Here is a 12630-nt window from a genome sequence, read left to right on the forward strand (position 1 = left end):
AGAAGGAAGGAAGGAAGGAAAGAAAGAAGGAAAGAAAGAAAGAAAAAATGAAAGAAAGAAAGAAAGAAAGAAAGAAAGAAAGAAAGAAAGAAAGAAAGAAAGAAAGAAAGAAAGAAGAAGGAAGGAAGGAAGGAAAGAAGAAATGAAGGAAAGAAAGAAAGAAAGAAGGAAGGAAGGAAAGAAAAAGAAAGAAAGAAAGAAGGAGAGAAAGAAAGAAAGGATGAAAGAAAGAGAGAAGGAAAGAAAGAGAGAAAGAAAAAAAGAAGGAAGGAAAGAAGGAAAGAAAGAAAAAAGAACGTAGGAAGGAAAGAAGGAAAGAAAGAAAGAAAGAAAGAAAGAAAGAAAGAAGGTAAGAAGGAAAGAAAGAAAGAAAGAAAGAAGGAAGGAAAGAAAAAAAGAAAGAAAGAAAGAAGGAGAGAAAGAAAGAAAGAAAGAAAGAAAGAAAGAAAGAAAGAAAGAAAGAAAGAAAGAAAGAAAGAAAGAAAGAAAGAAAGAAAGAAAGAAAGAAGGAAAGAAAGAAAGAAAGAAGGAAGCAAAGAAAGAAAGTGCCGCGAACACGGGTTCGAAAACACACGTGTAAGCTTGGACAGAGAGCAATCAGGAGTTTGCACGTGCTAAAATGGGCTGAAGAGTCCAAATTCAGCCAGCCATGATACAACACTCCTTCTCGCAGGTCTGCCCACATAAGAACACCCTGGCACTCTCAGATATTATTGTGAAAAGTTCAAGTGGGCTTTGTAGTCCTTAGACTCAACTTGCACCACTGACAGGACTCTAAGTAAGCTAGGCCGAGGCAGCACTCTCAGATGACCCTATGACAAGTGTACTGTTCAGGAAACCAAATGAGTTTTATAATTTTTATTTTATTAAAGAAAAAGCATGTTACTAGATATTCAAAGCCAAATTAAACCAAAACAAATAAGCTAGCATTGTGCTGTTTAGTTACACAGATGTAGTGAGGCAAAGAAAACATGAAAAATATAAAAGAGTTCAAAAACCTTATTAAAAATACAAAAAGACATTAAAAAGAATCAAAACAGTTCCAGTCCAGGAAATCATTAGTAAAACAAAATAATCCAAGTAGGTTATGAAAAGGCTATAGTCCTCAGTGATCCTATAGAATAAAAATCCCTAAACAAAAGTAAAAATCCATTATATGTCCCATAGTCCTTAGAAAAGAAAAATCCAATGAATATACCATAGTCCTTACAAAATTACAAGAACATAGTCCACATGGAGTATTCCAAGAAAAGAAGTCCATAAAGAATATTCCATAGAACAGTCCATAGAAAATAGTCCATGCATAGTCCTTAGGAAAAATCCCATAAGTCCAAAAGTAATCCAGCAAAGCATAGAAACCAGTCCATGTAGGTAGGCCACTAAACTCTCTCTAAAGACATCAGGGTAAGTCCCAAATGGCAGAAGTGTAGGTCACGAATCACTGAAAGGTCGGTCTTGGAAAGACAATGTCTATAGGCAAAAAGTTCCTTTTTCAAGAGTAACTGGCAAGGGCTTAATGCACCTTCGCACGATGTCATCCAATCAGAGTTCGTTACTAGGCAAACAGTCCTGTTGCACCACATGACTTCTTTCTCATACACACCAGATGTTATTTGGGTTACGGTGGTTTCTCAAAGAGTCACAACAATTCCCATCTATCTAATCACACAGAGTCCTTTCTCAGGCTTTCAGAATAACATTCTGTCGGCTCGTCTGGAAAACACTTGTCAGCATAGCAAAGATATTTTATACAAAGAAACAAGATGGAACCTCTCTGGCTTATTTCTTAATTACAAAACCCATATGCCTTTAAAAGATTTTAACTCAAAAACCCATCTCATCACAATCACCCTTCCTAAATACTGGGAATCTTTTAAGGTCTGCCTTGGACAGATGTCTCTCATCAGAATTAGGCCAGCCATTGTTGTTATTATTATTAGCTTGAGCCGCCAGGTCCAACCTCCTAATTTCAAGTGCCATTCTCTCCTTTTCTAGTTTTAAATTCTACTGTCTTTCTCTTTCCTCAGATCTGGCCTTATTTTCTAGCTCCATTTGTTTCAGCCTGAATTCATGTGCTTGAGCTTGCTCCAATTTCCATTTTCTGAATTCTATAGAGTCCTCCCCCTTTGAGGTCTCCATTTCTTTCACTAAGGTAATTTCTTCCTCAGATTCTTCCTGTTCTTGATCTGAGCCAACTGCCATCTCAGTAGGCATTTGGGCTGCTTTCTTTCCCCGTGTGGAAGGCATGTTAGGCTTCTTATCCAATTTTCAAGCCCCAAATTTAAAACGTACACGTTTTTCCTTTCAGTGAGAGAGTCTGTGCTATAAAGTTGCTTCCCCAGCACTCATCCACTGGTAAGCTACTGTGTTTATGCCTCTGGCTTCCAGCCAGGCCTTTACCAAGAGACAAAGTTTCTCCCCCTGCCTCAGGCACCAAATAACCAGAATTGTCAACTGTAACTTTTCCCAGTTTTAGCTGATTTGAGTCACCTCAGCTTCTCTGCCCTTGGTCTCAGCTTAGTCCCCTCAGAACTTTATCCTTTGAGTTCAGGGCAAGCTAGCCAACTGGTCCCAGTTTCTGCTTGAGGTAAACTCCCTCCAGAAATGATTTCCTCAGAGCTTGTTCCTATCTCAGCCCCCAATTTGAGCCTAGAAGCCTTCCCACTAAGCTTTCTCCCCTTGAGAAAGCTCTAGGAAGTTTACCCACTCCTTTCAGCTCAAATTTCCTGGCTAAAGATCTTTTTATGCTCTGGGCACCTTTCTGTTCTAAGGCGTTACTGGATCAATTCGTATCCCACATGCTGCCACCAGTTTATGTAGTGACCTCTCTGAAGCCCTTATTCTCTCAGGCGTCCAGGAGGTTTTAGCTCTTCTTCTTACTCATGGCGCAGTGGTTAAAACGCTGTACTGCAGCTAAAACTGTGCTCACGACCTGGGGTTCAAATCCCAGGTAGCCGGCTCAAGGTTGACTCAGCCTTCCATCCTTCCGAGGTCGGTAAAATGAGTACCCAGCTTGCTGGGGGGGCAATGTGTAGCCTGTATAATTAAAATTGTAAACCGCCCGGAGAGTGCTTGTAGCGCTATGGGGCGGTATATAAGTCCAATAAATAAATAAATAAATTACTTAGCTGCCACCAGGTATTGCTGTCTCAATACCAATCACTTAAGGAGACTTGTGTATCTTTGAAACTTACATTATTTATTTGATTAGGGAGGATAACATCTGATTATTATGCAGCAGGTAAATCACAGGTTGATAATCACTTGAATCTGAATCTGTACTATCATTCAGAATCCTCACAGAACTCTCACTCACTCTTAGATCACTCTTAAGTTTCACACAATCTCTCAATACTAGAATCTCTCTCTATCACAGAATCTCCCTCACTCACTGAACTCCACTTCACTGAACTCCCTTCATACTCCATACACCAGCCTTTATATCCAAACCCCTTCCCCCTTGGCACCGCCTTCTGTTCAATCATTGGCTCCTTTTCCACTGCTCAGCTGTGACGGACAGGTGAGGGCAGGGCTGTACGCTACAATACTATGCCCTTAACCACAATAATCACCCCTTAGATATCCTTCCACAGTTTCCACAATTTTATCAACAATCCAAACCCCTCATCATAAACCTCCCCTTACATCTCCCTCCAATCTTTATCCAAATATTATAATATAAAAATCAACTTTTAACCCAGCAAATACAAAATCAAATAGAACAGTGGCACAATTTTTTCTTCTTCTCCTGAGTTCAGCAAGCTTCTATTATCAGACTCACACGCAGTCCACAATCCAACAAACAAAACAACAATCACAAGTCTCAAACTGTCCAGTAGTTGTCTTTGAAGCCCGTCTTGTGATCCATTAACCCCTTGATACTCCTAGTCCAGTCGACCATGTCAGCTCCATTCTTCTCCCGAAAACCACCAGAGTCTATTATTTACAGTTCCCAAAATCCAGGGAAAGGCAAATCTACATCCCAATCCCAAAGAAGGGCAGTGCCAAAGAATGCTCCAACTACCCTACAATTGAACTCATTTCACACGCTAGCAAGGTTATGCTCAAAATCCTACAATTTATTTATTTTTTATTTATTTATTCAATTTATATGCCGCCCACACTACCCAGAGGTCTCTGGGCGGCTTACAATAATTAAAATTCAATACAGTAAAGGTAGGCTTAAGCAGTATGTGCACCGAGAACTTCCAGAAGTACAAGCTGGATTTCAAAGGGGCAGAGGAACTAGTGACCAAATTGCTAACATGCGCTGGATTATGGAAAAAGCCAGAGAGTTCCAGAAAAACATCTACTTCTGCTTCATTGACTATGCAAAAGCCTTTGACTGTGTGGACCACAGCAAACTATGGCATGTTCTTAAAGAAATGGGGGTGCCTGACCATCTTATCTATCTCCTGAGAAATCTATATGTAAGACAGTCAGAACTGGATATGGAAACACTGATCGGTTCAAAATTGGGAAAGGAATATGACAAGGTCTTCCTGCTTATTTAACTTATATGCAGAATACCTCATGCAAAAGGCAGGACTGGAGGAATCCCAAGCCAGAATTAAGATTGCCGGAAGAAATATCAACCTCTGATATGCAGATGATGCCACTCTGATGGCAGAAAGTGAGGAGGAATTAAAGAACCTCTTAATGAGGGTGAAAGAGGAGAGTGCAAAAAATGGTCTGAAGCTCAACATGAAAAAAAAATCATGGACACTGGTCCCATCACCTCCTGGCACATAGAAGGGGAAGATATGGAGGCAGTGACAGATTTTACTTTCTTGAGCTCCATGATCACTGCAGATGGGGACAGCAGCCATGAAATTAAAAGACACCTGCTTCTTGGGAGGAAAGCTATGACAAACCTAGACAGCATCTTAATAAGCAGAGACATCACCTTGCAAACAAAGGTACACATAGTCAAAGCTATGTTTTTCCCAGTAGAGATGTATGGAACTGAGAGCTGGCCCATAAAGGCGGCTGTAAGCACCAGAGTCTTCTAAAAGATTTCCTGATGTTTGAACAGAGAGGTTCCGGGCATAAGTGTACTCCTAATTAAGCTGAGCAGAGTCCAAGTAACCCAGCCAGGTAGTACCACTTACCCTTTTCCCAAGTCCGTTCTAATGAGCAATTAAATGGGCAAAAACCAAGATAGAAATCATGAGTTTGGGAGTCTGCCAAGACAAACAAAACTCAGGCTAGTAAAGGACTCAAGTAGCTTCTCTGTGGCCTGTCACTATAATACTTGCAGATTTGCTCTTCAAGAGGCCAAACGTAGGATTTTAAGAATTATTGTTTTGTTAGAAACATAAAGAATTTAGAGATACTCAGTCTGTTGCAAAAGCATAGCATCCAGTACATTTCCATAAATCTTAGCAGTTAGAACCTTAACAAATTCCAGCTACAAAAATAAAATAAAAACTCTAAAAATAGCTTAAAAGGTAGGCTAGGCATAGCCCCCCCTTTCTCTGAACTACATCCTAGCATAACAGTAAAAACTAGCACTTAGAACTCAAAACTCCATTCTAAAATCAATACTAAAAATCAGTCTGTCTCTCTGACTCCATTCTCCATTTTTCTTCTCTGTTGGGACCACCCTTCTTCTTCACTCTTCTGTGATGTTAACCAATCAGTGTAAAAGACTGTCTATTCACACTCCACCTCCATTTCCCATGGGATGTGCAGGTGTTGTCCCTCGTCCTGATGTTGTGTCTTGGCTCCTTATCGTCTCTGGCCAAGGCAGCTTCATGGAAAATTCCAGCTAGCTCTAGGAGAAAAAGATTCTCGAAGCATACAGTCATGAGTAACAGTTTTGAGTCACACACACAAACACACACACAAAATTTTCCTAAACTTTTAATTCTACAGCATTAACACAGAACCCTTTGACAAGGAAAAAAACAAGTTCCCAAAAAGACACTCTGCTTTGATGAAACAAACTCAGGATAACATTTATACAAGATAAAAGTACACACAAACACACACCTCGCTCCTCTATTTTGTACATACATTTGAAGTCACAAGTCCCTTTCCTCCTGCAGCCTTTCCCTCCTGCTTGCAAAGTCTCTCTCTCTCACTCACACACACACACACACACACACTCACTCACTCACTCACACACACACACACACACACACACACACACACATCTCGCTCCCTCTATTTTGTATATACATTTGTACGAAATGTATGTACAGCCTTTCCCTCCTGCAGCCTTTCCTCCTACTTGCAAAGTCACCTTTGGGCGGGGCCTGAAGCAGTAATTTGACTCCTGGGAGCCAGCTGTAACCAATCAAGCAGGCTTATATCTGATCTCTTGAAGAGATCTCTCAAAGAAGGAGTACAGGAAACAAGAAAATTAGCAAGAAGTGGTGGCTAATGATAGTTTGAGGTTTGGGGGTGGGGTGGGGTGGGGTGGGGTGTGGGGTAGCAGGGGGCTTAGTGCTCTGCTTGCGTGCCAAGGGAGATGTCTTTGTGTGCCACAGGCACACGCATGCCATAGGTTTGCCATCACTGCTCTAGATGAGTGATGGCGAACCTATGGCACTATATTTAGTGCCTATATTTAGAAACTATGTGTGATAATACAGCACAATGGTCAAGGGTGGACTTCCCATGATGAAACCCTATTTGTTCTGGGCCTAGTATGTTATGCGTTGTTAACCAGTCTTCTAATTTTGCTAAAAGAAGTTTAGCGTAGAGCTCACCAACGATTGATAGAAGACTGATTGGCCGATAGTTCTCGGGGAGTGAAGGGTTGCCCTTTTTATAGATAATAATAATATAATAATAATAATATAATAATAATATATAATTTATTGTCATTGTAAGTATATACACAGTATACAACGAAATTCACAGACACCCAGAGACCAGACACATGCACACTCATAACATTCCCCAAACACTCCCCACCCACTAGAAGTCCCCACTAAAAATACAAACATCTACACCTCAGGCCAAGTAACACAGTCCAACTAATTATTCACTACTGGTGGTCTTTAAGCTCATTATTAATTGCAATTATAGCTCTAGGATAAAAACTATTTAGAAAACGTGTGGTCCGAGTCTTAATTGTTCTATATCTTCTGCCAGACGGTAACAGTTCAAAAAAGTTATAAGCAGGATGGGAAGAGTCTCTCAGGATGCTGTGTGACTTCCTCAGAGAGCGGGATGTGAAGATGTCATCCAGGGTTGGTAGCTGGAGCCCGATGATAGGCTCTATGATAGCACTGGTCCATGTCTTGGGCATTATTCCAGTTCTGTTTATCTTTTTTCTATATAAAAGCTCCTTATCCATCCAAGACCTTTCAGGGCATTCAGGAGATAATAAAGTGGGTGTACTGGTGGCTGCTTCAAAGCAACCTCCCAAACCAATTTCCTCCTTCTGCTCCTGAGCCAAACTATTTTTATTTGGATTCTTTAGAAGCATAAAATCAGTTTCTGGATGATAATTAGGTTGACTTCCAAAGAGACCTTTTCCCTCCAGGCCTCCTCTGCTACTGTATCCATTTCTGCTGCCGTGGGTGATTCCTGGCCCCCTTGTGAGTGTGTAAGTACAAAAGCACTCTTAACATGTTCTATCAAATGTAAACCTTCTCTAGACTGTGGTCTTTGTTTGACCAGATAGGCAGGATATAAATAAAATAAATAATAATATACGTCCGGTCTTTATCAGTCATAGACCTTGTGATGAACTTGTTTATGAAAGTTAAATAGTAAATCACTATTTTATTTTATAGGTACAAAGTTAGTCTGGAAAAAATCCTTTTGATTTCTGTGTGTGAGTTAGAGAGGTAAACTTTCCAAGGACGGTTACTTTTGCAGTTTGCAAACTCTGTGCAAAAACTCTGTGCAGTTCAAGGTGACCTTTATCTTGTAACCAAGCAACTATCTTAGCCCAGAAGGAGCAAGGACATAACTCTTTATTTAAGATTCATGGGAAGGAGAATTCCAGCATGAGAGGAGAAGAAGCTTTCCAGCACGGAGAGAGTTAGAAGATGAACGTCAGAAGAACTTTATTTTTGGAAAGGACAGTAAGATTGACTTCTACCTAATAGAATCTACAGTTTTGTTTGAAAATGTAGTTTTACTGAAATTGGAGAGAATGTCAGCCTTCCTCTAATTATAATAGTTAGTGGTTTGTTATTTTCATTTTTTATAGAGGAATTCTGTCTTTTGGTGATGGCTGGGGTTGGAAATAATTGATTATAGAAATATGTCTTGTTTTGCTTTCTTAAACAAATTTCTTTCTTATCTTTATATTTTTCTAATAAAATATAAAAATGCTAAATGTCTGGAAGTTGGCTTCTTGGATAGACCATAAGCTACAATAGTTAATGGGCTTATTTAGATTGATGCATCAATACGGCCACGTTTACTTAATGCTACCATTTGGGTCCTACATATTAAAGAGTGCTAGGAAGATTAGATTCCCTAGAAATCCTGCAAGTGCTTTTGTTCTTTCTTAAATCGGGTCAGACTTGGGAGAAAGAGTGTTCAGCTGTCCTAGGGTAAAATTAATGGACCCGATTTTGCCTGGTAAAGGAGCTGATCATTCCAGACCCTCTCTGTCTCGTGTAAAAGCAGTTTCTTAGGAAGCTTGGCTTTTCTGACACCCTCTGCCGTTGATCGGTGAACTTCTGGATCGCCTTAAGAGGGCACATATATATACCAAGTTGGACCTCCATGGCGCCTATAATTTGGTGTGAATCTGTGCTGGCGACAAGTGGAAGACAGCTTTCAGAACTCATTATGGCCAGCATGAATACCTGGTCATGCCTTTCGATTTAACCAATGCTCCGGCTGTGTTCCAGCGGTTCATGAACATCATCTTTCGGGACTTGCTTGATCACTTTGTGATCATCGACCTGGATGACATTTTGATTTACTCCCAAGACCCCGCTCGTCACATGGAACACGTTCGTCAGGTCTAACAACGATTACGAGACCACTGACACTACGCCAAGCTGGAGAAGTGTGAATTAAACTTCCAAGAAGTCGAGTTCCTAGGTCACACTGTATTTCCCCAAGGGATCCAGACACAAAGAAAATAGAGTTGGTTCTGACCTGACAGAAACCCCAGAACCATAAGGATGTACAGCAGTTTCTTGGCTTCACGAATTATTACCGCCAGTTCATACCAGCCTACGCAAACATAAGCACACCACTGACCCGCCTCCTCTGGCCCAAAGAGCTGTTTCTTTGGACTCCGGAGGCAGACCATACCTTCACGACACTAAAAACCCACTTTACCACCAAGCCGATTCTGCGCTATCTGGATCCCCGACTACTGTTTACTGTGGAGACGGATGCCTCCAGTGTTGTCCTGGGTGCAATACTGTCCCAGCAGAAGGACCTGTCACAGCCACTTCAGCCCTGCGCTTTCTACTCCCAGCAGTTCATACCCCCAGAATGCAACTACACCATCTGGGAGTGGGAACTCTTGGCAGTCAAAACCGCTTTCGAGTTCTGGAGGCATTACCTCAAAGGGGCCCGTCACCCTGTCCAGGTTTTGATGGACCACCGGAATCTGGAACACTTGCAGACAGCTCAACGCCTTAATCAATGGCAGATCCAGTGGTGTATCTTCTTCTCCCAATTTGACTTCAGCATTACCTACATCCCGCATACTCAGAATCGGAAAGCCAATGCCTTGTCCTGCAAACCGGAATACGCTGTTCCAACTTCTGAAGAGTCTCCAATTTCACCTATCCTATCCCCTGCAGTTTTTGCAGCCACTACAACTTGCTTGTCCCTGGCTGAAGAAATTCAAGCCAGCCAAGCTCAAGATCCCTGGGCCAAGCAATGCAGGAACTCCAAAAGGGCCCTCCCGGAGACTTTACTAACCACCAAGGTCTCCTATTACACCGTGGATGCCTGTACGTTCCTCCAGGGCCCCTTCAAACCAACGTGCTCTATCTGACCCATGATTTCCCTCCTGCAGGACACTTTGGTCAGTACAAAACTCTGCCCTAACTCACACAGTAATTCTGGCAGCCCCGGGTTTGAGCTGATGTCGCCCATTACATTGATTCCTGAGAGGTTTGTCATCGAGGCAAGGACATACCAACCAAACCTCCAGGGCTGCTACAACCATTACCCATACCAGCCGGCCCATGGGACACAGTATCCCTAGACTTCATCATGGATCTCTCACGATCACAAGGGTATACCTGTGTTCTAGTAATAGTGGACCTGTTCACCAAGATGGCTCATTTTGATCCATGTTCCAAGCCTCCCACAGCTCCTGAAACAGCCCAGCTCTACCTTCACCATGTTTTCCATCTACACGGGCTCCCAACACACTTAATTTCCGATCGTGGTTCCCAATTCACCTCCTGGTTCTGGCAAGCCTTACGCACCAGTTTGGGTACCCAAGTGCACTTGTTGTTGGCATATCATCCCCAAACAGATGGACAGACTGAACGTACTAACACCACTCTTGAGCAATATCTCCGTTGCTATACCTGCTATCAGCAAGATGATTGGGCTACACTGCTACCCCTGGCTGAATTGGCCTACAATAACACCATACACTCATCCACAAAACAGACCCCATTTGCAGCCAACTCTGGGTACCACCCTCGCTTTTTCCCAGCTGTCCTGCCATCAACCATAGTCCCTGCTGCTGATGCTCACGTACACAGGTTGCAGGCTCTCCAAGACCTACTCCAAGAGCAGCTTCAGCAAGCTAAGGATATCTATAAGACAGTGGCTGACAGAAAACGGCAAGAAGGGCCACCTCTGAAACCAGGGGGCCAGGTCTGGCTTTCCACCCATCTCTGCCGACCTGGCCGGTCCCATAAGTTGGACCTTTGGTTTATCGGACCTTATTTAATCACAGACCAAACCAACCCCATTGCTTTTCGGTTACAACTCCCAGCCACTTTCCGTATTCACCCAGTTTTCCATCGGTCTCTCCTTGTACCTGTTGCAACACCGGACCCTGCCCAACCTCAACCCCTGGCTCCACCTCCGCCCATTTTGGTCAATGGCGAGGAAAAATATGAGGTCCATCAGATCCTGGACTCCTGAATCCACTGGGGAGGTCTTCAGTACTTTGTAGATTGGGAAGGTTACAGCCCTGAGGATCGATCATGGGAACCCGCCAGTAACTTACACACCCCCAACCTTGTACAGCAGTTCCATGCCACCTATCCTGATCGACCCGGCCCATCTGAAGGGGGGAGCCCTTCTGAGGGGGATAGTGTCATGAGTTCAGCCGAAGATCCAGAACCTGAGGGGTCAACTGTAGCTGAGGAGAATGCTGAGTGAATAGAAACACAAACAGCTGAATCGCCCCCAGATTCTTCTCCCTCAGTAGACAGGGTGAGGGCCAGGCTTTGGCAGACACTTATGATGCAAGGGTCAGAGGATTGCCTGAAGGCTGCCCACAGAAACATCAGGTCAACTAGCCCTGAGTTCTGACAGGATGAAAAGGCTTCCAGCAGTTCAATGACTGTTTTTACTATATAAGCAGCTCTCAGACAGCTGGAAGTTCGTGGAAGCAACAAGTCAAACCTCTGGCTTACATCCACGCTCCTGACTACCTTGAACCTTGTTCCCTGGACCCTTGGCTTTGGATATTGTCTCTGCATTCTTTGAACCTCTGACATAGGACTGGCTTATCAGACTCTGCTGTTGTAACCCCCGGGAACGTAACACATGTGCTACATGGTTTCTTACCTCCTCCCAGTTTGACAAGAAGGGATTTATAAGGACTATCTGTAACCAACTGTGTATTGATAGTTATTCTATCCAGCCCACATCTATTTAGCTTGCTAATCAGAATATTATGGGGCAAAGATAGCACTACACACCCAAATCTAGAACCTATATCTTTGCTGAAGTCAAGATATGTCTACAGCCTTCCAGTCTACCAGATGAGATGAAAAAAAATTAGTTGGATCTGAGTTTAGCTTTCTGGCTCTCAGCTGAGAGGTGGGGACATGCACAGATGGCCCCCAGTTGGCTCAGGCACCAGCTAACTAAAAAAGATACATTATTATTTTTATTATTTAGTTAGTTGCCTGTCAGCCAGCCCAGGGTCAGCTGTGCATGTCCCTGTGTACCAGCTGAGAAGCAGAGAAAGCCTTGGGCTGGCTGACAGGCTGGCTAACTTTTTAAAAAAGGTATTTTTTAAAAAAAAGTTAGCTGGTGTCTGAGCTGGTCAGGAGATGCAGCTGAGGAAGAGGAGGCAATTGCAGGAAAAGATAGTGAGACAATGGGGGCAGTGGGAAGGGGGCAAGATGGGTTGTTTGGTAGTTTTTTTAGACTGTCTCAAAAATATTATCAGACAAACCAACGATTCAATTTGTGATTTGTTCAGGAAAAAAATGTTACTTTGCGGTGTGGAAGTCCACAAACAAACCAAGACAAACTCTAATTTTGGCGGTTCATGCCCATCTCTAGTCCACATGCCCAGGTGAGTTCTCCAGGGTAGAGTCACATTACTCATGGCTTCCAAAAGTTACTTTTTGGGCTGCAAGCTTCAATCTAATGGGAAAAGGGGGAGGGCCAAAGGAGCATAACAACCCAGGACATCTCTATCTTGGATTTTCAGCCAGAATTTGGACCAAAGGTACAGTCTTCATCAGTTGAGCCTTTTGTTGTTTTGAC

At 42.8% G+C, this 12630-nt stretch overlaps 1 long non-coding RNA gene across 1 annotated transcript in view; it reads left to right on the forward strand.

Moving 5' to 3' along the window:
• Positions 1-761: 761 nt before the first annotated feature.
• Positions 762-12630, forward strand: part of LOC144584367 (uncharacterized) — a 54753-nt gene continuing 42884 nt past the window's right edge. Inside the window, exon 1 of the long non-coding RNA XR_013538567.1 lies at positions 762-881. This is a non-coding gene — a long non-coding RNA (uncharacterized LOC144584367). The remainder of the gene's footprint in view (positions 882-12630) is intronic.

Source organism: Pogona vitticeps, chromosome 10 (genome assembly GCF_051106095.1).
Source record: "Pogona vitticeps strain Pit_001003342236 chromosome 10, PviZW2.1, whole genome shotgun sequence".
NCBI lineage: Eukaryota > Metazoa > Chordata > Lepidosauria > Squamata > Agamidae > Pogona > Pogona vitticeps.